This window comes from Mytilus edulis, chromosome 3 (assembly GCF_963676685.1).
Source record: "Mytilus edulis chromosome 3, xbMytEdul2.2, whole genome shotgun sequence".
NCBI classification, from domain to species: Eukaryota; Metazoa; Mollusca; class Bivalvia; order Mytilida; family Mytilidae; genus Mytilus; species Mytilus edulis.
This window is the reverse complement of record NC_092346.1, coordinates 55,941,078-55,964,776: the sequence shown is the minus strand read 5'-3', so window position 1 is coordinate 55,964,776 and position 23,699 is coordinate 55,941,078. Positions and strand designations below refer to the sequence as shown.

The following is a 23,699-nucleotide window of genomic DNA, read 5'->3' as shown; positions in this document are numbered from 1 at the left end:
TAATTTGCACACCTGCCTCCAAATTGAAAAGCTACGAAAATTTCTTTTTCTAATTTGAAATTGCCGCCAACAGCATGAACAGTTGAATTATATAATAGACTACTGACGTAGTTGTACTACGTATTGATGACAAACAATATTCCTACGACTTTTGTCATTTGGGAAATCTAAACTGCTTGTCTTAAGAGATTTTCGGCGATTGAATATTTCATACAATTGTTCTTTGACATCTTAACTAAAAGCACAAGTCATAATGAACTACACAAGGATTTTTAATAAGCACTACTTCCTATGTGTAACTTTAAAACTTTTGGATAAATCGACGATCATTTAAGGTTTTTCTGGTCATTTTTTTTGTAATCCAGAATAAAAAGTGTTAAAAAAGTGTTCAATTAGTTATATATAACATAGTAACAAGCTAGATAATAACAATGGCAAGTATTTCAGTATTTATTGGGTAGAACACAAATCTAGGGTGATCGCATAATGCAGCTTAACTGCATAAAAATTGTATCTTTACATAGGACATGGGTTTGTCAACTGAAACCAAAGTTTTTTACCTTGACCTTTGACCTAGGAAGTTGCAAATAAATTATGACACACCCTTTGGTGTTGGTTTATATACATGTCAAGTATAAACTTTGAAATGATAACGGTTCTCAAGATATAGAGCTGACACAATCTTTACCATAGGACATGGGGTTGTCAACTGAAACCAGAGTTTTTGACCTTGACCTTTGACCTAGGAAGTTGTACATAAATTATGACATATCCTCTGATATTCGTTTATATACATTTCAGGTATAAACTTTGAAATGATAACGGTTCTCAAGATATAGAGCGGACACGATCTTTACCATAGGACATGGGGTTGTCAACTGAAACCAAAGTTTTTTACCTTGACCTTTGACCTAGGAAGTTGCACATAAATTATGACACACCCTCTGGTGTTGGTTTATATACATGTCAAGTATAAACTTTGAAATGATAACGGTTCTCAAGATATAGAGCTGACACAATCTTTACCATAGGACATGGGGTTGTCAACTGAAACCAGTTTTTGACCTTGACCTTTGACCTAGGAAGTTGTACATAAATTATGACATATCCTCTGATATTCGTTTATATACATTTCAGGTATAAACTTTAAAATGATAACGGTTCTCAAGATATAGAGCGGACACAATCTTTACCATAGGACATGCGGTTGTCAACTGAAACCAAAGTTTTTGACCTTGAACTTTGCCCTAGGCAGTCGTTCATAAATTATGACACACCCTCTGGTGTTGGTTCATATACATATCAAGTATAAACTTTGAAATCATAACGGTTCTCAAGATATAGAGCGGACACGATCTTCACCACAGGACACAGGGTTGTCAACTGAAAGTTTTTTTACCTTGACCTTTGACCTAGGAAGTTGTACATACATCATGACACGCCCTCTGGTGGTGGTTAATAAACATGTAAAGTATAAAGTATGAAATCATAATGGTTGTCTAGATAAAGAGCGGACACAAAGTTAAAGTGTTACGGACAGACTGATCACTATAGGGCGACCCGCCTAAAGGCGGGGCCCTAATATATGTTATTGACTCCTGTGAGTTATTGTTATATATAGATGTCAGCCTTTAGATGTCTTTTAAGTTGTCTAATCAACATAACCCTCAATACACTTTTAACAATATTGTGCCAACAGAAGCATTATGTTGATAGCAGTCACACGCATGCCATAAGAGACATTTTGCAATCCAAAGAAACAAGATTTCTTTTTCACATTACAAAAGTATCATTTTATTTTTAATTTTTCTTTCAACACATAAAAATTACAACTCTTTCGACAAAAAAACATCACCACCTTTCTTCTGGATAAACAGTACGTCCTCCAAATAATTTGCTTTTGTTTTTGAAAAGATTCATGTTATTGTCAACCCTCTCTGTATACCAGTGTCCAAACTTCCATAGTACCATAATTGTTGCTAAACTAGCATAATATCTATAGAATTTAGGATTCAACATGGTGAATTTTTCCATCTGAAAAAAAAGAAGAATAAAAGATTATTCAACAATTAAAATGTAACTCACCAAGGATTAGGACAAGTTTAAGGTTCATACTTGTTATTGATTTTCTAATAAATCCTTTTACAATAAGCAGCTGCAAGAAGAAATCTGTATGGTAAGCCCTTCTTGTTAATATCAAAATGTTGCAAGAAAAAATAGGATATTTCAAAAAGTATTTTAAATAATCATCTGTTCACCAATTCCAAAATTACTTAATTGCACATTATCAATGAAAGCAATCTAAAGTTATGGCAATAGGATGTGTAGTTTCAAAGGAGCTTAGCGTTAATAGAAAACAAGGAACCATTTTTAAACCAATTATGAAAGTTATACTATTCTTCAAATCCCAACAACTGGAAAAAGACAGGTAAATTAATTTATTGTTGATTAATGTCCAGGGACAAATAATTAAAGCATGTCCATTTCATGAAGACAGATATTAGTAAAACAGAGATGAGAGAAAATAACTAAACATAATGTCACTGTACCATATACAAGTTTGTACTTTGGTATAAATTAATTTTGACACAGAAATGGATTGGAAGTGTCAGAAGTTGTTTTTATCTTCATACCTCCAAAAAATATTTTCACATCAAGACAATAAATGATAAAAATATTTTGAGCTGGCAGCTATTCTCTTTTGCATACTTTGTTAATGTTAATTATAAATCAAAATCAAAATGATCTTATCCCAAAAAAAGAAAGTTCATGAAAATGCAGCACAAAAAGTGCCATATTAACCAAATCGAGATGGTACAAGGAAGAGCTGCCCGATTTTTAACAACAACCTATTCTCGAGAACCAGGTACTGTAACCAACATTCTACAGACACTTGGCTGGCCAACACTAGCAACACGAAGACAAGGAGCCAGGCTCATAATCCTTTATAAGATCCTACATGGAGAAGCATCAGTCATTATTCCAGATTACATCAGGAGACCAACTGTAACAACCCAGGCGACAATACCACAGAGACAGGTTTTCCAGAGTCAGCACTTCAACAGATGCCTATAAATACAGTTTCATCCCAAGAACAATTGTTGACTGGAACCAACTACCTGAAAGTGCCATCCAAGCCCTAACAACAGACCCTTCGGGGTCTGTGTGTAGCAATTCCTTGCGTGACTATTGATACCTGATTTTAACCCTGTACAGTTGTTGCAAACATCACATAATTTTATTTGTTTTTGCAGTGGCATAGCTGGGTCATTTTTACGTGTACGCCCGAACCTTGGCGAGGGATATGACAGATGACACCCGCTCATTGTTAAAGCACCTGCTGGTAGTGGGTTCGAAAGGGACTAAGCCCCCGAAAACTATCGAGAACGAGATACCATAATGATTCTTGTCAATAAAAATCATTGATAGCAACATACTTTTGAATCTAAATGGTTAATTTGTTTTGGTTAAATTTTGTAATATGTTAACGTATTCATCGTGTTAAACTGGAAGCTAGCCTAATGGTGATTGGTTTTAGAGAAAACGTCCAAACCAATATTACTTTTAAATAAGTTTAAAGGGTGACGTGAGTGAGCATACAATCGACAAAAGAACCTTTTAATAAACACTAAAAAAAAAATTCTAAGAGGTGCAATATAAAAAATGTTCTGGAACACCTAGGATTTCTTCCCACAAAAAGTGAATCAATTAATCATTCCTTTAAAGGGATTTAAAAAAAATCCAAAATTTTCTTTTTATACTTTCTTCTTGATCTGGGATATTTCACGACAATCTATGAAAGTTTATAATTAGTCATCAAAGGTACCAGGATTATAATTTAGTACGCCAGACACGCGTTTCGTCTACATAAGACTCATCAGTGATGCTCATATCAAAATATATATAAAGCCAAACAAGTACAAAGTTGAAGAGCATTGAGGATCCAAAATTCCAAAAAGTTGTGCCAAATACGGCTAAGGTAATCTATGCCTGGGATAAGAAAATCCTTAGTTTTCGAAAAATTCAAACTTTTGTAAACGGTAAATTTATAAAAATGACCACATTATTGATATTCATGTCAACACCGAAGTGTTGACTACTGGGCTGGTGATACCCTCGGGGACGAAACGTCCACCAGCAGTGGCATCGACCCAGTGGTGTAAATAGTTATCAAAGGTACCAGGATTATAATTTAGTACGCCAGACGCGCGTTTCGTCTACATAAGACTCATCAGTGACGCTCATATCAAAAAATATATAAAGCCAAACAAGTACAAAGTTGAAGAGCATTGAGGATCCAAATTGAGCATGTAAAATAATTAATTGCGTAAAGAAGAGTCCGGCTATCTGTCTATCAGAAAAGAACAGAAAATGAACGAAAACAAATGATTTCAAAATTTTAGCTTTAGACATTAGTCATAGAATAAGCTTCTTCGGCATTTTTATAAAATTCAATGAAGGTTCGACAAGTAGTTAATGTAATTGAGAAATAACAAAATGTAAGCCCAAACTGCGACCACTTATTAATTACAGAAAGAAATACATTTTGTCCTTAAGATACGGGAAAATTAAAGGTATACTTGCATTTTTATTATTGCTCTGAATACTCTTTTATCATAAAAAGTTTCTCACGGTCCAACTCTCGTAAAATTTCACGGAGAGTCATTCAAAAGACTTTATGCACATTCGGAACCAAAATATTGACGCCGCTTTGTCTCGCTTTTGGGACATAAATCACAGGCTCGACAAAAATACAAACAGCATATACAATCCATTGAAAAAAGAAGCACAAGTCTGATGTGCTTTTGATCAGTTTTTCTTATTCTATGTCGAATATTTGTTTTATTTTCAAAATTCAAGTGTACGCCCGGGCGTTTTGACGTAAACGTAGCTACGCGCATGGTTCCTGTAAATACACAAAAGTTTTTGTTATTTTTAACTTGGCGTGTACTGGTTGACACACGCGCACAGTATATCTGCATTATGGAATTTTGGACTGCAGATTAACCACATAGAAGCAGAAATAATGTAGACTATTGAATACTCCCAATATCAAATTCACTGTACTCACTTTCCCCATTTTATTGTGGTACTTCTAAATCTCCTGTCTGCAATGCCTCTAATTTCTTTTTTGCCTTAAATTTACGAGTTCTCTGCAAATCGTTGTAAATAAAATAGAAAACAGTACCAGGGACAGCTATCGATATGAAGTTTCTTTTAAACCACCAGCTATAATGTCTCAAACTCTGTGTGTATCTCTACAATAAGAATAATTAAAAGTTAATTAACTCTGTGTGTATCTCTACAATAAGAATAATTAAAAGTCAATTAAATAATATTGCATGTAATATTGGAATAGAATGATAGAAGGAATACAGATTGATGCACACTAAAGATGATTTTTTTAATAAATAGTAAACATGTAAACATTGATAAACACTTTTAATTGTGTTCTTTTATCATAACAATTGCTGGCAGGTCTTAAAAGATGACCAAAATATCTGATTGGCTGGCTAGCAGTCAAACATTTGATATAATTGCAAAATTTCAGACAAGGGTACAGTATTTCATCTTTAAATTTGTAACAGGAGTTGTTTAATTTGTTTGCATCTGAAATTCAAATCTTTGAAACAATTTGGTGGCAAATGAACTTCAAAATATAGCTTATCATGCTTATGTATGGGTATTGTATTGTATTTTATTTTTGAAATAAATGTAGAATGTGTTGATAGGACTCAGATGATGCCCCTGCTTGCATATCATATAGTTATAAAGGGACATAACTGAAGAACAGTAAAAACCAAGCAAGCAAAATTTGTACTTGATCTGAGTTTTATGGTAACATGTTATGAGTATTGTGTATGAGTCTGTGACTGTCTCATAACATTTGAAACCAGATGCTCTGCAGGGCGCAGCTTTATATGACCGCAGAGGTTGAACCCTGAACAGTTGGGGCAAGTATGGACACAACATTTAAGCTTGATACAACTCTGAATTTGGATTGTGATTAAATAGTTGACTCAACATAGGTTTCTGACACAGAATGAATGTGGTCTAAGAACTTAAACTTAAAACTTAAAAATTTTAAATTGGACATTTACCTATCATAGTTATGGTCCAATATCCAAAATCTAAATACATGGTTAGATTCAGCATATCATAGAACTCCAAGAAATCAATTAATGTTCCATTTTAGACCCTTTATAGACCTCAATGTGGACCAATTTGATATCCGGGCCCAAATATTAAAACACTAAATACATGGTTAGATTCAGCATATTGAAGAACCCCATACATATTCAATTTTTGTTGAAATCAAACAAAATTTCATTTTTGACCCTTTGGACCTTATATTAATGTAGACCAATTTGAAAACGGGAAAATACTGTGCAAATGAATATTTCTTGCTATTGCGCAAAACTGTGCAAATGAATATTTCTTGCTATTGCGCAAAACTGTGAAATTGAAAATTTCTTGCTATTGCGCAATATTGTGCAATTAGATATTTCTTGCTATTGCACAATACTGTGCAATTGAAGTTTTCTTGCTATTGCACAATATTGTGCAATTGAAGATTTCTTGCTATTGGGCAATACTGTGCAATTGAAGATTTCTTGCTATTGCAGAATACTGTGCAATTGAAAATTTCTTGATATTGCTCAATACTTAATATAATAATTTTGGACCCTGATTTGGACCAACTTGAAAACTGGGCCCATAAACAAAAATCTAAGTACATGTTTAGATTCAGCATATCAAAGAACTCCAAGAATTCAGTTTTTGTTAAAATCAAGCTAAGTTTAATTTTGGACCCTTTGGACCTAATTGTAGACCAATTTGAAAATAGGACCAAAAATTAAGAATCTGAATGCAGTTAGATTTGGCATATCAAAGAACCCCAATAATTCATTTTTTGATGAAATCAAACAAAGTTTAATTTTGGACCCTTTTGGACCCTAATTTGTTGGGACCAAAACTCCCAAAATCAATCCAAACCTTTCTTTTGTGGTCATAAACCTTGTGTTGAAATTTCATAGATTTCTATTTACTTTTACTAAAGTTAGAGTGTGAAAACCAAATGTCTCCGGACAACGATGACTACAAACTAACGTGATACCAATATACGACCAAAATTTTTTCAATTTTTGCAGTCGTAAAAAAAAGGCATATAAACTCTAGTCTAGATTGGTAAAAGTGACAACACCAAAATTCAAAAATTTGGTAATAAGCATTATGTAGAAGTTTCATAACATTTGGTTATGGTAAACTTAAGTAAAGAGAACAGAAACAAGACAAGAATGCATCCCTAGTACATGGATACCCCATCCACTTTCATTTTCTTAGTTCAGTGAACTGTGAAAATGGGGTATAAAGTCTAATTTAGCATTAAAATCAGAAAGATCATACTATTCGGAACATGTGAACTAAGTTAAAGTTTCAAGTTGATGTTCAGTGTTCCAGCTAGGCCGTTTTCAGAGGGCGCGGCGCCCGCCCTTTTCCGAGTGGCGCCCTGTGCCCTTTTTACAGTTTCCAGGGCGCCCTGCCTTTTTTGAAGATCGATTGCATATTAATTTGCGTATTGATATGATACGCTAATTACTAAATTTTACCTGGGGAAAAGATTATGACTTTGTTTACCACCCCAAGCTAATCAATGGTTACAACTGGTGTCATAATCTGTTGTTATTCTCAGATCCGGACATCCTGGCATTTACATTTGTCAGGAGGTGATGTCATCCGGAATCCTCTAGATTTTTCATCTATTTGAAGGGGATTACTGATTATTTATATTGCCGATTATTTTTTAAACCAGAGGTTATAGTATGTTAAAAATCAAAATAGAGATATTATATAGTGTCTTTAACAGTATTAAAAGAGTAAAATTACTATATTCAACTGGTTACGATATATATCAATTAAATTAATTTGCAATAAGTCTATGGAAAATCTAGAGGAATCTTATCCGCATCACCTCTCAACATTGTTTACATAACAAAAATGCTAATCATTGATTGGTCAGTTACATGTTGTGATGTCACTGCAGATCTGAGAATAGGTAATCCGTTGATCGGATGGGTCATTATGATCATCCACATTAATTTGTTCAAATAGAATCGGTCAGTCGGCAATTATCTTTGAAGAAATGTGCATACAACAACTTGGGCACAATTTGCGATGTTTACCGTAGTTTCATGGAAGAAACGTAATGACAGAAAGTTGGAAAACCATTATAAACTCGTTGAAGACATTGTTTTACTTGTTTTCTGTAAAATAAACAGAAAATTCAGACGTATTTGTCATTGACTGCCTTCATTTTTGATACGAAAATAACAAAATCATCCGCCATATTGTGATCATATTTACATCATATTTACGTACTGTTTATAATCCTCCAAAGAAGGAGCACACCCGAATAAAGAAAGATAACTCAATCTGATTTTTTTCCTAGCATTAAGTAACCCATTTACATATTCTAAAATGTGTCTCCATACTTCTTGCTTTATAAGAATAAATATGTTTAGGTATTTATTTTGAGTTATGGGAAAAGTTAAAGAGGGTCTTAGTAGCAGTGTTGGTAGGGTGCCTTGGTCATCTTTTTCTGTAGTCTTTATTTTTGATACTATTTTTCACTGTTGCTTTATATCCTAAAATTGTGAATTTACTGAGCACAGCTGTTTTGTGCTGTATTGCCATCAAGCACAGCAGGGGTAGAAAGGTGAAACTGGTAAAATGTGGTAGACCATAGAAACAGTATGAAACAGATCTCCTTTCAAAACATACTGCATATAAAGTTCAACTGTGCCAAGCAATGATAAAAAAACTTGTGTGACAAGCTGCTTGACAAGTTTTTCAGCCTTAAAAGAAGAAAGATAGAGTTCTATATGGGCTAAAGATGTTGTTCTTGTATAACCTGTGATTCAACGAATAAACACAAATGTTTGATTAACATCTTTTATTAAAATATGCCCTTTTCATATTATCATATCGCGCGTTAAATGCCCTTTTTCAGGATTGGCACCCTGCCCTTTTGAAAACCTAGCTGGAACACTGATGTTACATCAACTTCATCAAAAACTACCCCGACCTAACACTTTAATCTGAAAAAGGACAGACAGACGAAGGAACATTTACAAATGCAGAGACCAGAAAACATAATGCCCATAAATGCAGTCAGGATTCTGCTTCGTCAAAAGGATCTCCCCATTACGCCAGTTCATTTTCACAATCGTAGAAATGGAAGCCATTGTAGGGATGACGTGCTACCAATTTTGCTCTTGGAAACTGATAAATTTTTTCACATTGCACCATTACGATCCTGAAATGTCAGTTGTATTTCTAAGACAAATGTATCAACTAGCTAATGAGCATCAGTTATGATCTTGTCTGCATTGATTCAACTTAAAACTATTGTCTGATCAGTTGTCAGGTGGAATTTTCGAATTTTCAAAAACATTTACAGTGTTCCAGCTAGGCTGTTTTCAGAGGGCGCGGCGCCCGCCCTTTTCCGAGTGGCGCCCTGTGCCCTTTTTACAGTTTCCAGGGCGCCCTGCCTTTTTTGAAGATCGATTGCATATTAATTTGCGTATTGATATGATACGCTAATTACTAAATTTTACCTGGGGAAAAGATTATGACTTTGTTTACCACCCCAAGCTAATCAATGGTTACAACTGGTGTCATAATCTGTTGTTATAGGTAATCCGTTTATCGGATGGGTCATTAATGATCATCAACATTAATTCGTTCAAATAGAATCGGTCAGTCGGCAATTATCTTTGAAGAAATGTTAATACAACAACTTGGGCACAATTTGCGATGTTTACCGTAGTTTCATGGAAGAAACGTAATGACAGAAAGTTGGAAAACCATTATAAACTCGTTGAAGACATTGTTTTACTTGTTTTCTGTAAAATAAACAGAAAATTCAGACGTATTTGTCATTGACTGCCTTCATTTTTTATACAAAAATAACAAAATTGGCCGCCATATTGTGATCATATTTACATCATATTTACGTACTGTTTATAATCCTCCAAAGAAGGAGCACACCCGAATAAAGAAAGATAACTCAATCTGATTTTTTTCCTAGTATTGAGTAACCCATTTACATATTCTAAAATGTGTCTCCATACTTCTTGCTTAAGAATAAATATGTTTAGGTATTTATTTTGAGTTATGGGAAAAGTTAAAGAGGGTCTTAGTAGCAGTGTTGGTAGGGTGCCTTGGTCATCTTTTTCTGTATTCTTTATTTTTGATACTATTTTTCACTGTTGCTTTATATCCTAAAATTGTGAATTTACTGAGCACAGCTGTTTTGTGCTGTATTGCCATCAAGCACAGCAGGGGTAGAAAGGTGAAACTGGTAAAATGTGGTAGACCATAGAAACAGTATGAAACAGATCTCCTTTCAAAACATACTGCATATAAAGTTCAACTGTGTCAAGCAATGATAAAAAAAACTTGTGTGACAAGCTGCTTGACAAGTTTTTCAGCCTTAAAAGTAGAAAGATAGAGTTCTATATGGGCTAAAGATGTTGTTCTTGTATAACCTGTGATTCAACGAATAAACACAAATGTTTGATTAACATCTTTTATTAAAATATGCTATTTTCATATTATCATATCGCGCGTTAAATGGCCTTTTTCAGGATTGGCACCCTGCCCTTTTGAAAACCTAGCTGGAACACTGATTTAAAAAAATTCTAATTAAATATTTCGTGAAAGGGCAGACTAGATTTTTTTAGTGGTTGAAGACTATAAACCCTAGTTATCACACACAAAAATTATAATTTTTCGAAGATATGCATTTTCATCATCCAACTTGAAAGACTGTCGTCAAGTACTTTTAGTAAAAAAATAGCTATTCGAACACACCTACTCTGTTTTTGTGATTCATTAGATAGGTATTTTACTTGACCCATATATTTCATCTTTTAGAACTGTGATTTTTTTAAGTTATAAAGTCAACCTGTAGCTTTGATATATAAAATTGACAGAACCTGAAGCGAGACAATGTATGAAATATTCTTGCTTTATACGATATCAAGACAAAATATTCAACTCAAACACACCCATTACATAAAAAGGTGCACTCGATTTTCTCTTTTTGATACTATTGTTACCCATTTTTTGGAATTTTTTCTCGAGTCACACAATGGAAGGGCAGACACGAAAATTACTGAACTAATAGATTGATATGTAAAAAAAATTAAAAAATCGGATGTTAATCATTTTCTCAGGGGTTAAAAAATATTGTAACAGATAACTAGCCCAGGACTTATTGGCAGCAGGATTTTACTAGCCCTGTTCGAAGAACTGCTAGCCCATCAAAATTGACCTGCTAGCCCATGTATGCCTTTCAAATCAGAGTTTGCTGCATAATACATGGTGGGTGTCATGTTTTGAAGGGGACATTATACACCGTTTTAAACTAGTTTATTTTCTGGCAGAGAAAACATGTTTATTGGTTTTATCGTGTAATACAAGTGGTTTAATAATTATATTTTTTGTCCACACATACAAGGGAGACCTTTTATTGGCGTGTTCGGGAAAACACTGGCAATATTCGCAGAACATGGTCTTGGAAATTTCATTCTGGCACCACAGCCGACCTTGCCCAGGGGAATCTTTCTGTCCATGTCACTAGATATGTTCTTTTCCGCTTTTCCCGATCGTATTTTACATTTTTTCTGGATGAATTTTCAGCCTCAATAGTACCCCCCTTCATCTACCGATTTTTTGCTTTGAAACTGACGAAGTTCCTGGGGTGCCCGTTCTAATATATTTTGAAATATTTTGTTGTATTGTTTCGTGCTCAATAGTTGTCCGACAAGACCAATACACAATAAATAAATTTGGTGTATTTATTGTCTTCTGATTGGTTAAAAGTATTAGTTTTATTTTCAATGTTGTCAATTTTTATGGCGACACGCCCACTCGGACATTGTGTATTCATACGCCAACATGTGTGTACGTTGTTATTGTTAATATAAAGAATATAAAAATTTCTTTGAGCCTTATTTTTGATAGAAATTTATTTATAATGAATGGCAATAATTTATTTTGAATTTATTGACCCATAAAATTAATTCAAAATAAATAATAGCCATTCATTAAATAACCGGTACCGTTAATTGAAAATCTCGACAGAAGCAATGTACAATACCCCCTGTTTTGAGAAATCGATTTAGAAAGTGTGAGATATTGCGATCAGTAGATGATACCTGGATACCCTGAGTTACTTGTTCTATTTTTAAAACATGTAACTGTACAACAGGGTTGCGTTCAATATCGTAGCGGCTACGTAGTGCTACATAGATTTTTTGTCTACTGAACAAATAGCTAGCCTTGTAGCAGCTAGGCTAGCTACACGTTCAATAGTCATAAATCTTAGTCCTTAAGCTTAGTAGCAGCTACGAATTTGAACGCAACCCTAGACCTGTACAAACCAGTTCAAATGCTTTGAATCCCGGATGACGTAATTAAAACTAATTGGCTAAGATAGGATAGGGATGAAGGGATTTTCCACTATCTATTTTGGAAACGCCAATAATTTTTTGTTACTAGTCCGTTGGGCATATTGGGTTAACGTTTTGATTGCCCGAGGCGCAAATGATCTAGTCCCGGGCGTCGGGCTAGTGGATTTTTTAACCCCTGTTTTCTACATCCAACTTGAAAGTTACCCATGTCGTTGACTTGAGATCTCATTGTTCTGCTCAACTATGTACTAGATAAATTGAAAACTTATGTAAATGGTGTTTTTAAAATAAAACACTTCGTGATTGAGAAGAAAATTGTAATTTTGTTTGTTTCTATTAACTTTTAAAAAAAATTGTCACTATAGTAAACATTACAGTACACATTTATCGCCTTCTCTAACAAAGAGCTTCGATTCTTTTGTTCTATTTCAACCGGGTTTCCGACTGAATGGGGCATAAAAAATAGCTGGACCTTCCCTATCACTAATCACATCTCTCAGTATACTCATTTCCAAGCATGTTGATTTGTCAGATTTACATAACAAATTAATATGGCCTTTCTGACTCTTTTAATAGCAGTAGAAGTGCATACTTGACATTTAAATTGTTGACTGTGTGCAAAGAAACATATTTCAAATAAAGCTTCACTAAAATTGTGAGTTCACATGAGTTTTTTGAAAGACTAACTTACCGCAACATCCTTGTGGATGTCATTGCCGAACATTCTCTCCGTTTACTTCCGATCAGAAACGGAAACGCCCGAAAACGAATTTTCTATTGTCAGTTCGTCCCATTTATTTTCGTCCTAAGCGATTCGAGCAGCAAGTAAAGTAAGTAAATCTTATTTAGAGTTGGAAAACATTGATATGTACAAACCGGCGAGCATAGTAATCTTGAGTATTGTAAAAATTTTAATTGACTTAATATTTAAAACAACAAACAACAAATAATGTATTATATTCAAATTATAAGTGTAAAGCCAAATTATATCCCTTTGATTGATAAATTGTGCAAATTTGTTCTACCTTTATGAACAATTTATAATTATGGTCAGGTATATATTGATGTCGAGTAATTTACATAGTAGTTAAGGGGACTCTATTCACAAGGTTCTGTGAAATATGGAACGGAAAATATATTCTGGTACATGTACTATCCGCTTAGGGACTTATCATTGTTTACCTTGGAAAAGGGGGGGGGGGGGGGGGGCGAGCTGGTCATTACATATAACATTTCTTGATCCCCCCATAATATTTCACTATTTTTATTTGATCCCCCCAGTAAAAACATTTAAAAAATTTGACCCCCCTCTATTTACATACTTAGATTTTACTGACACCAAAAACACTTGTAATTTCATGAAAATATTGAAAATGAAAACATTTTTGAGGGAAAATGTCTTGAAATAGGGCTCTTCCATATGGCCGTTTCAATGAATATAAGTAGGTAGAGCAAGCCAGTGCTTTTAGTACTTTTTTCTGACTTTTTTCTAATTTTCTATATTGTGTTATAAAAGGAATCTTGATCCTAAGTAACTAAAAAATAACTTTTTGAAACAGTAACAACGACATTATTTGTTAAGAGGAATCTTTTATATGAACGCTGCTTAAACTTAAGCTTTAAGTAAGGCCTTATTGAAACCTCAATTCAGTCGCTTAACTTTTATATGGATAGTTCATGCTTTCAGCTTGAACAATTCAATTACTCATTTATTGTCACATTTCATTCACAAATATGTGAAAGTAACCTTAAAATTTTGAATTATTAGTCTAAAAAGTACAAATTTTGAGGGAGTTAGAGGTACTATAAATGCACCCAAAGGGATCTTGTTATGAAAACAAACGGATACATTGTGGTGTTCTTCATCTCAGAATCATTATCAATGTGTATCAATATTCACTGGGGTAAAGCTGATGACCGTAACTGCATTCACGGTCATCCCAAGATGTCGGATGAAAAAATAGGTCAGTATCTGTATTGTCTGTTACAGTGTTTCTATAACATTTGCGCAGTTGCGGTCATCAGCTTTACCCCAGTGAATATTCAAATGCAGAGTAGACAAATACATGTATTTAATCATTTTTAGGAGAATTTATTGTTGTACACTATGTTTTTCCCAATCTAATTAAAAACCGATCTCTCATCGCTCCTGTTTCTGATATGCCACGCGACATATCCAGAAACAGGAGCGATGAGAGATCGGTTTTTAATTAGATTGTGTTTTTCCATAATGTGGCGTGATTTGTATGTTTGGACAAACATTTGCACAAATCGCTGTAGATTTCGTTTTGATTTATACTTTTAAATTTTATCTCAAACTAATAAGCTGATTAAAATAAAGCTTGGCAGTAAGGCTTGTTAATTTAGTGATCAAAGTGAGTGAAGTACATGTATAACGACCGAATAATTCGGATAATGAAGCTTCAGCTTCCTACATCACCATGCAAAGTCTTGTGATGTCTTACTTTAATAATTGTATATAAATGGTGTTAAAAATATATTTTGATTTGACTGTTGTAAGATCTTGTAATGTTCTTCTAGACATTTTGTCTCTTAAAGTATGTAAAATACTTATTTTCACGTGTATAAAAACTTGACCCCCCCCCCACTTTGAATATATAAAAAAATTTGAACCCCCCTTTTCCACATAAAGAAAAAAACTTGACCCCCCTGTATTTTGACCAGCCCCCCCCCCCCCCCCCCCCCCTTTCCAAGATAAAAGATGATAACGGTCCCTTAAAAAATCTACCTGTGAAATACCATGTCTTGAAAAGAATTACTGTGACAAATTATCGTCAGGATAAAACATCACAGAGGAAGAAATAAACCGTTACATAAGCGCACTCGTTAAAGCACAGATATCCTATTTTAAAATAAAACACATGCATAAAAATAATTCTCTCATGCCATACTCTATGCTCAGTTTAACACGGGTAAGCATTATATTTGTCAATATCTAAAGGAGTAGGTCCGGTAAGGACCGATTTTGGCCTCAAATTTCAGTTTCATCTGACGAAAGATTTTGACCACTTTTTAAACACTTAAGTGTCTATTTCATATGATGCAATTAATTAATTTGAAAGATTTTAACTTATTTAGTCATTAAAAACGATCCGATTCAGGCTCAAATATGAGAAATCTACCAAATATGCGAAAAAATGTCACTTTTCAGATGGTTTTTGTCAAAAACGAAAGTGGCCGCATCCGTGTTCATCCTCAATCTTTATATATGTTATGTATTATCATCAAATACAACTTCCATTTCAATATTTTGGATGAACACGAATGCGGCCACTTTCGTTTTACACGGAAACCGTCTAAAATTTAACTAAAATGCTGGAATTGTGAAGATTTCAGTAATTTAGCATGAATTAATGGTGCTAGATCTCAATATATGTGCATTGTATTGTCAAAAAGAGCCCATATTTATGTAACAGAACCTTTCTACTATCCAATAAATGACTAAAAGTTTACATTTTAACAATTTTGTAAAACTGCTATATTTTGGGGCCAAAAAGGGGTCTTACTGGACCTACTCCTTTACACCAAGTGTTAGTGGGAAAATTGTCATTAAAGGCCAATAACTCCTATAGTTGTCCGAGTCATTTTTTTTTTATAGAACTGTTATTTTGCCGGCACTGGCACTACAGTGATTTTTTTATTTTGTTAAGAGTGAAATTTAATATTTAAGTTTGAAAAGTACTAGAATAAGAAGAATAAGGGCCTCTAATTGACAGATTGACATAACTATTAAAATAGGCACCGTCATCATAAAACGGAATCAAATAATCACTGATATACCGGTAGTTACATAAGAAAACGCGACTAACAATATTTAAGATAAATTCAACCGTTTTCAAAACATCTATCAGTTTTTATACGCCCGGGACGGGACGTATTATGGTATACCGTTGTCCGTCCGTCCGTTCGTCCGTCCGTCCGTCCGTCTGTCCGTCCGTCGTCCACACTTCGGACAATAACTCAAAAACACCTTCACCAATTTCCATGAAACTTAAGTGAATTGTTTATATCTATTGACGTAAGCTCCCTTTCGTTTTGTTTTACTTTCAGATTTTAAGTTTTGGATTTATGGGGCTTTATTCATAAAAAAAGGGGGAATTTTCAACACTTCGGACAATAACTCAAAAAGGCTTTCACCAATGTCCATGAAACTTTGGTGAATTGTTTATATCTATTGATGTAAGCTCCCTTTTGTTTTTTTTTAATTTCAGATTTTAAGTTTTGGATTTATGGGGCTTTATTCATAAAAAAGGGGGGATTTTCAACACTTCGGACAATAACTCAAAAAGGCTTTCACCAATGTACATGAAACTTTGGTGAATTGTTTATATCTATTGATGTAAGCTCCCTTTCGTTTTTTTTAAATTTCAGATTTTAAGTTTTGGATTTATGGGGCTTTATTCATAAATAAAGGGGGATGTTTAACACTACGGACAATAACTCAAAAAGGCTTTCACCAATGTCCATGAAACTTTGGTGAATTGTTTATATCTATTGATGTAAGCTCCCTTTCGTTTTTTTTTAATTTCAGATTTTAGGTTTTGGATTTATGGGGCTTTATTCATAAATAAAGGGGGATTTTTAACACTTCGGACAATTATTCAAAAAGGCTTTCACCAATGTCCATGAAACTTTGGTGAATTGTTTATATCTATTGATGTAAGCTCCCTTTCAATTTTTATAAATTTCAGATTTTAAGTTTTGGATTTATGGGGCTTTATTCATAAAAAAAAGGGGTGATTTTTAACACTTTGGACAATAACTCAAAAAGGCTTTCACCAATGTCCACGAAACTTTAGTGAATTGTTTATATCTATTAATGTAAGCTCCCTTTCAATTTTTATAAATTTCAGATTTTACATTTCCGTGTTATGAATTTTTATGCTGAAAAAAGGGGGATTTTTCCAATTTTGGGACAATAACTAACACTTTCACAAAATTTTATATATGGATGAAAAATTAAGAAAACAAACTCAGTTAAATTTGAGGTAGCCTTAATAGTACCAATTTTTTTGTGCATTTTTATTTATTATTTTTTTTTGGGGGGGGGGGGGGGGTATTTGACAGGGCTCACACTATTTCTAGTTGATCATATAAATTCATTTAAAGCATAAAAGACAAGTTAAAAGAGCAACGGGCGTATCATGCGCCTAAGCGCAGCCCTTTATTTTACTCGGTATCGATCTTAATTCTTATTAAAAATAAAAGTTAAAAATCTTATTGCATCAAGAGTTTGATAAACATTATATAATATGACAAAATCAATCACATTCACGGCTTCAAAAATCTACAATTTTTAAATTAAATTTGCTTTTGAAATAATAGTCAGTTCTTTAAATTGTATGTCAGTTGTAAACAAAATCATAGGTGCTCGAGGACAGTACCCTTGCTGGTCCCCCATAGTCCCTCCCCCTTTATTATTAGAAATCCCCGATTTCTTATAAACATCATTTATTTGTACCATGTGTATACTAATATACTCTATAAAACATCAATGTGCCACTCGAGTATGAAGCGCTATTTTTATTCTAAATATACATGATTACTATCAGGCAATGTGCCACTCGACTATAGAGCGAAGATATTCCGTCTAAATTTATTTTCAAAATAAACAGACAAAACTTGCATTCAACCTCTTTGTTCTAGTTTACAAGACAAAACTTGTCATTTTACCTTTTAGAGTAACAAATTTCTGACTTGGGACACAGGCACATATAGAATGTGGCAGGGTTAAACTAGTTTGCTGGCCCCAAACCCTCCACACAACATAGGACAGTGGTGTAACACTGTCAGTACGTACAACATTATAACACACTTTAAAAATCAGGACTTAACTTATTAGATGGATACAAAGCAACAACAAAATCTAACAAAAAACAAACCTGAGTTAACAACGTTTACATCAAAATTCTAGGAAAGCCACACTAGTAAGGACATAATTGAATATCACAGGAAAAAGAGCCAGTTTGGAGAAATGTGGAAAACGAAAATTTTAACATCCCATTTGATATTCGATATTTAGCAAATTTCGCAGGCAGAGATTTCAGTGCATGATCATCAAGAGGTTTTTTTCAGAAATTTGGAGAAAGCATGGTTTCATTTCTCTACGTCAGCTAGGAATATATTAAGATACCTGTTATTATTATTTTAAGCGGTAGGCCTATATGATAGTTACATGGAATAGTTCAACCATTCTTTTGCAAAATTTAATGTCTTGTGACTGTTCTCCACAGTGGCGGATGCAGGAATTTTCGAAAGGGGGGGTGCTAGCCCAGGGCAAAGGGGGGGTGCAAACATATGTCCCGATTCAAATGCATTGATCGGCCAAAATAAAGGGGGGGTGCGGACCCCCGGAACCCCCCCTCTGGATCCGCCACTGCTCCAGAATCTCCAACATCTCTAAAAAAATTATTTCGAAGTATAAGGTCATCATTAAGTTTAATTTTTGATCATTATCTTTTAAAAAGAGTCAAACTAATTTACAAGATTTTGCCGGGGTCAGTAAAATACTACAGAATTACCACTGTACTGTATTTTTTCCAAATTGTATTGACCAAGTATCTAGAATAAGAATAAAACATTTGTGTGCGTCCAAAACTCTGGGTTTATAGTGACGATCTTGCAAAGGGGGGTTACACTAATGTCCTGACAAAGTCCTGACAGAAATGTAAATGCCTAATACTTTTTTGTTATTGGGAGGATTTACTTGAAATTTGAAATCAAGCAAGATGAGAACTTATATTTAATAAATAAAATTAAAAAAATAAAAAAAAAAATAATTTAAGACTTAGAAAACTTGACCTGACCAACTTGACCTCGAAAATACTATTGTCCTGACAATGTCCTGACAGAAATGTAAATGCCTAATACTTTTTTGTTATTGGAAGGATTTACTTGAAATTTGGAATCAAGCAAGATGAGAACTTATATTTAATAAATAAAATTAAACAAAATAAAAAAAATAATTTAAGACTTAAAAAACTTGACCTGACCAACTTGACCTCGAAAATACTATTGTCCTGACAATGTCCTGACAGAAATGTAAATGCCTAATACTTTTTTGTTATTGGAAGGATTTACTTGAAATTTGGAATCAAGCAAGATGAGAACTTATATTTAATAAATAAAATTAAAAAAAATAAAAAAAATAATTTAAGACTTAAAAAACTTGACCTGACCAACTTGACCTCGAAAATACTATTGTCCTGACAATGTCCTGACAGAAATGTAAATGCCTAATACTTTTTTGTTATTGGAAGGATTTACTTGAAATTTGAAATCAAGCAAGATGAGAACTTATATTTAATAAATAAAATAAAAAAAAATAAAAAAAATAATTTAAGACTTAAAAAACTTGACCTGACCAACTTGACCTCGAAAATACTATTGTCCTGACAATGTCCTGACAGAAATGTAAATGCCTAATACTTTTTTGTTATTGGAAGGATTTACTTGAAATTTGAAATCAAGCAAGATGAGAACTTATATTTAAAAAAAAATAAAAAAAATAAAAAATAAATAATTTAAGACTTAGAAAACTTGACCTGACCAACTTGACCTCGAAAATACTATAGTCCAGACCGATATGAAACGGCTAAAACATAATTTATTATTGACAGGATAGACTTCAAATTCGATACCAAGGAAGATTAAATCATTTATTACAAAAATATAAGAAGAAAAAAAAGAAAAAAAATATTTTAAGAGTTAGAAAACTTGACCTGACCAACCACGTCCAACCGTGACAAATGTCATGACCGATATAAAACTGGTAATTTAATTCTCAAATTCGGTCGGATTGACTTAAAATTTGACACAAGACAAGAGAGTAACATTGAGTAAATACTCATTTGAAAAAAAATAGGGGGGAAATACTTTAAGGGTAAAAAAAAACTTGACCTGACGAACATCGACTTTGTTGTGAATAAATGACCGATATAAAAGTGCTAATACTTGCAACATTGTTGGTATGATTGAGTTCTTAATTGAAACCAAGTCAAATTGTAACGTTTTTATTTTTATACTTGCTGCAATAAATTGGAAACAAAATGTTTCAAAGGAAATAAATACTTGACTTAACCCCTTAAACTTAATACACAAACAACAACATTTTTAGTTCTTACCTTATATTGTAATTGAATTTATATATTTCCTATCCATAAAATACAACATCCAAAGCAAATAAATTTTGTTAAATGAAAAGATAGGGGAAATATGAGTTGCTGAGTGGCTGTGAGTATTGTTTACCCCTTTGTAACACAAATCTACTTAATTTGATTAATAATTCAGATTGACTAATGAAACTAATTATTGAATTATTAACCTCAATTAAAAACTATAAAAATGTATAGTGATTAGCTACCTACCTACTGATTTTAATAACTAAGTTAATTGAAAGTTTTCTTTTTCTTCTTGGTGCAATAACTAATCTAAAAAATGTATTAAAATAAAGGCAAAGGAAGGTGACAAGAATCAATAAAATTAAAACACACCTACATTAATTACTATAATCATAATTTGGAATGTTTTCTTTACAATCAATAAATTTTGTTTTATCTAGTTATTGAGTGATTATACATGTCATATAAAAGCAGGAAATGGGCTTCGTTTTGTTTGAAAAGGATGTGTATACAAGCATATACATTAATATTATATTGGAATCACAAAGAAATACAATAAATTAACACACAATTTTCTCTTACTGAAAAATGATTCAATCAAATTAAGTTCCAACAGAACAATTAAGTCACAAATACCTACCTATACAATAAAATAAACAATACACAATAATAATTTCAATAAAATACACAATACCTTTAACAAGTACAATACAAAGAATAATTATATTACAATACATAATACAACACAATATACAATACAACACAATATACAATACAACACAATACACTATACAACACAATACACTATACAACACAATATACAATACAACACAATATACAATACAACACAATACACTATATAACACAATACACTATACAACACAATACACTATACAACACAATACACTATACAACACAATACACTATACAACACAATACACTATACAACACAATACACTATACAACACAATACACTATACAACACAAACTTAAATACAGAATACACAATATAAATTTGAATTACAATACAATACACATGGTGTATCTTGACTGATGAATGTCCGAAATTTTCTGTCCAACACTGTTTATCTTCATCGAAAAGAGGCGCTAAACCTGTTGGTTGTAATCAAGATATAAGTGGGAATTGTTTCGCTATTATATTCATGCTCACATTTATAATTTCGGAACATAGCCATGAATTATTTTCCAACATAAGTTTGTGTTCTGAATTTAAACTGGCTACCCAAGGTGTATGGTTTGAACTCTTAGCGTTTGTTGCTAATTTTCGCTTTTTCATCGGAAGTCGGCAGGTACCCTTCGGTGACACAGACGGCGATATTAGCTGTATTTCATCCTCATCCTCTAAAAATCGCAATTTCTTTCCCTTTTTAGGTGTTTCACAAGTGTTCGTATCCTGTTCCTTACATTTCAATTTAACTTTTTTCTTCGATTTAGGTGTTTCCGTTGTGGACGATTGTTTTCCTGGTGTTTCTGGCATATCTATATTTTCCACTATTTCCGAATTTTGCGCTGGTATAACTTCGGTGTTATAATCAGTCTTAATGATAGCACAAGTTCAAGTTCATAATTTAATTAATTGGATTAACAAATAGGTTATTAATCTAATCATCACAAGCCCCTAATCAGATTAACTAATACAGCAATAAGAGAATGTTAACATGAATAAACAATACTCACATTCAGCAACTGGGACTGGGCCTAACACTTTTCTTTCCTTCATTTCAACTGTATCTCTCGTGTTCAATGTCGTTTTTAATATTATTGTGATCGGATATTTTAATTTCACTAATTTAAGGTAAGAGGTTAACAAGTTAGAAAATTTATCAAGTCCTACAGTGGTCAGGTCAATATTATTTACCCTTGCAATAATTGTTCACTTTTTTTCTTTTAGTCATTTAAAAATTTAATAAGATAATGATAGTTTTCAAACTTAAAGACATTTATTTAAGTAATTAACATTATGATAGTCATTCTATTTTTTAAAGATACATGCCTTTTTTCGGTGAATAGCCTATGTTGGTCAGGTCAAGTTTTTTGGTCTTTTCAACATTTTTTTTCTTTTTATTTCTTTTAATTTCTTTGTTAAATGTTGCAAACTTCTTTACTACTCAATTTGAATTCATTCATTACAATAACAAAATAGATAGAATCATTTTTATATCGATCCGGACATGAGTCGCGGCAAATGTGTAGTTGGTCAGGTCAAGTTTTCTAACTCTTAAAATTATTTTTTAAATTTTTTTTTCTTATAATTTTGTAATAAATGTTTTAATCTTCCTTGGTATCGAATTTGAAGTCTATCCTGTCAATAATAAATTATTTTTTAGCCGTTTCATATCGGTCAGGACAATAGTATTTTCGAGGTCAAGTTGGTCAGGTCAAGTTTTCTAAGTCTTAAATTATTTTTTTTTCATTTTTTTTATTTTATTTAATATGTGGCAGGCATTACCTGTAAATGGGGACGAAGTCTGTATGAATTATTTTTTTGTAACTTAAATATTTGTTAAAAAAAAAAGTAACGTTTCCGATTTTGGTTCTGTTGTTAGGGATTTTAGTTGTGACGTTATTTAAATTATGACGTCATATGCAATGTAAACAAAGAAACGCGATCATCAGGTAACGCTTTTTCATATCAAGGAATTATTAAAAATGAAATTGGTATTGCGCGTTCCTTTCTATTTTATACTAGACTGATAAACTATATATTTTACTCAAAGTTTCATACAAACGAGACCGGAAAAAGAAAGTACATTGTACATTTCTGCGCATGTCCGGGATTTCAAAACATGACATAGAAAAAATTGAACGATTTTGAGTTCATTAGTACAATGAAAAATTCGGGAAATTTTCCCAAATTTTTTTTTTTATTGAATTTTCTACTGTTATTGGGGACTTCGTCCCCATATTAATATAAGTTCTCATCTTGCTTGATTTCAAATTTCAAGTAAATCCTTCCAATAACAAAAAAGTATTAGGCATTTACATTTCCGTCAGGACTTTGTCAGGACATTGTCAGGACATTAGTGTAACCCTGCAAAGGGACGAGTTTGAGCCAAGT

At 32.9% G+C, this 23,699-nt stretch overlaps 1 long non-coding RNA gene across 1 annotated transcript; it reads right to left on the bottom strand.

Moving 5' to 3' along the window:
- Positions 1-1,765: 1,765 nt before the first annotated feature.
- On the bottom strand, positions 1,766-13,260 carry LOC139516900 (uncharacterized). Its single transcript, XR_011663041.1, has 3 exons — positions 13,171-13,260; positions 5,072-5,258; positions 1,766-2,034 (listed from the first exon to the last, which is right to left on the bottom strand). It is a non-coding gene; the product is annotated as an uncharacterized lncRNA (long non-coding RNA).
- Between the last annotated feature and the right edge of the window lie 10,439 nt (positions 13,261-23,699).